The sequence below is a fragment of the Penaeus chinensis genome, chromosome 36 (assembly GCF_019202785.1).
Source record: "Penaeus chinensis breed Huanghai No. 1 chromosome 36, ASM1920278v2, whole genome shotgun sequence".
Classification (NCBI taxonomy): domain Eukaryota; kingdom Metazoa; phylum Arthropoda; class Malacostraca; order Decapoda; family Penaeidae; genus Penaeus; species Penaeus chinensis.
The window spans coordinates 3,287,027-3,289,526 of NC_061854.1; the positions used below are offsets into that span (position 1 = coordinate 3,287,027).

A 2,500-nucleotide genomic window follows, 5' to 3' on the forward strand; every position below is an offset into this window, starting at 1 on the left:
GGGACATGCGTGCAACCACAAAACTCATTCACTTGTTACTGTTTGTTTACAGCTGGAGACGCTCTGTCCGAATCCCTGCTTTTGGCTCGAGGTTTGGCTTTTTCGAAATCTTAAATCTGTGAGGATGGCTTGATTATTATTTTCGTAATTGCTTTAGAGGTCGTGTCTCTGGGTGGTATGTGTTGCAATCGTAGTGGTGAGGAAAGTAATTTGTGGTTATTTTTAAAAATATATAAAGAATTTTAATATCAGGACAAAAGGAGGAAGTGCTGATCACCTGACGGTTCATAGACACAATGTTTATATATTTTGTTTTACATCAAAACAGTTAAAATCACAGACTTTACAGCTTCGCATAGATGTATGTACGTGTCCAAGTATTCCAAGGATTCAAAGAACAATGCCTACGTGATGTTCTTTATACAAGCAATGAAGGAAAATATTACTCCGCCCAAATTAACACACACGCAAGCATAATTCTATATATAACTTGTAACAAAACTATTATCTGAGAAATTATAAATCTCGGTCTAAAAACTAAATGAAAATGGCAGATAAGAATCAGCCATGTGTATTCATGGTCACATACAGAGGTATGGGACTGACAGGAAGCGATCGACAGGGAAGAGAGAATAGTCAAGGCCGCACAAGAAAGGAATCGACAACGTATAGCCTTTATGTATGTGTGTGGTTACACACACACACACACACACACACACACACACACATACATATATATTTAAATAAATATATATATGCATGTATGTATGTATGTATGTATGTATGTATGTATGTATGTATGTATGTATGTATGTATGTATGTATGTATGTATGTATGTATATGTTCTTGTGTATATGCACGCACGCACGTACGTGTTTGTCCGTGGGATATGAAAATTAAGAACTTTATCTGGAAAATAAGATGGCAGTCTCACAATCAAACCAGATGCTATCTGGTGATAATATCTCAATCTTTATATAAACTCGACTGATACAGTGTTGCAATATTCGTCGCGTCTTTGTTACGTACATTTATATGCAAATAGCTATAATGAAACTAAGTAAGAAGCCGCACTATGCCTTGGTCATGCTCATGTATATAATAACTCTTTTAAAACATGATTATACACGTAATAAATAAACAAAAAAGAAAATTGGGGTAAATCGCAGTTTCGGACGCATTGCACGAGCAGTACAGACGAACCCTTACATGGTAATCGATAGACTGATAAATTCTAAGACATCTTTCTCCGGTCTAGTTGCCTGGTAGGACTTCGTGTTACTTCTTGTCATTTCTGGTGATGTTAATTTCATTTTTGTAATCACAGCACAACACCTCCTAGCTCCCCACCCCTCCACACACACAATGCCGGTCTGTTTCCAAGCCATTGAGAGCTATTGTGTTCCAAACGTCATTTGGTAACCAGCTCCACACTCTTGTATTGAGCGTGCACTGAAATTGCGAGTATTGCAGATTTTATTTATACTACCTGTCATCCTGAGAGTGGTCATTATATTTAATGATAAAGTCTAAAACTTATACCGGTCATATATTTCACTGACTATTTTGTACACATGTTATGTTCCCTCTTGGTATCTGTCAGTTAATATTCCGCAGTATTTCCGACTGCGTCACTTTGGGCAAGCTTGGTATTTACTTATTTATCCTTCTCTGAACCTCCCGGAATTTGATCAATAGGCTTTCTTATGAGAAGCATAGAAATCCCATGCTTTAATTTAGCACTTAAGTGTGGTTATTGTACAGTAAGTCTTTCCATCTGTCTGTAATATCCTAATGAAATATTGAATTTGTCATATATTTGCTAAAGCTGAGATTTGTATTTATAATTCCCATGATTCTTTCTTTCAACTGAGGTCCAAATTACCAATATCTTATAATTGCAGTTGCGTAGGAATTATGGTTTCGATTATTAAAAAGAAAAATATGCATCTGCTTGCATATTTCTGGATGACAACGCAGTATCCTCCATTTCACTGGTTCTCAATATCATTAACCGAGTAACTTTCATGTCGTCAAAGATGTACTGTAGAATCTAGAATTTTCCATTCCATTTATATTTTTATTGATTTAATTAAATTAGTTTTAATAAATAATTTTCGGTTTAATTCAACTGTAGTAAAGAAAAAAAATGAATCGATCTATTGCCGACATACACTATTTACCTTGAGCTTTGCTTGTCTAAAATCGTTTACCGTTACGCTAATTTTCCAGTACGATGCTTTCCGATCCGCTAATATATTTAACCTCCTCACGACCAGAAGCAGATGATTTTTCATTACGACACCTGTCTATCCACTTATGTATCAGATCCGTTTGTTCCGAAAGGTAAATAGATAGATATGTCTACATGCATGAAAAAAAAAAAAAAAAAAAAATGAGAGCAGTTGGGAACGAAATGAGAGAGAGAAGTGTGGGTTGTGATAAGGATGTGCTAATGACCCATGTTTTGATGCCATTTACGTACGGGTTGCGATGGCA

The 2,500-nt window shown here is 35.8% G+C and overlaps 1 protein-coding gene across 7 annotated transcripts in view; it reads right to left on the minus strand.

Moving 5' to 3' along the window:
* Nucleotides 1–2,500, minus strand: part of LOC125044980 (facilitated trehalose transporter Tret1-2 homolog) — a 13,904-nt gene that overhangs the window by 8,907 nt on the left and 2,497 nt on the right. For 4 of the 7 annotated variants that reach the window (XM_047641973.1, XM_047641974.1, XM_047641972.1 and 1 more), the window contains exon 1: nucleotides 1–577. This exon is cut by the window's left edge. The exons of 1 other annotated variant lie outside the window; for it this stretch is intronic. The gene's annotated coding sequence lies outside the window, so the exon portion shown is untranslated. Of the gene's footprint in view, nucleotides 579–1,210; nucleotides 1,388–2,500 lie in introns of those variants that run through there. 2 more of the 7 variants (XM_047641971.1, XM_047641977.1) reach the window with 2 other exon arrangements.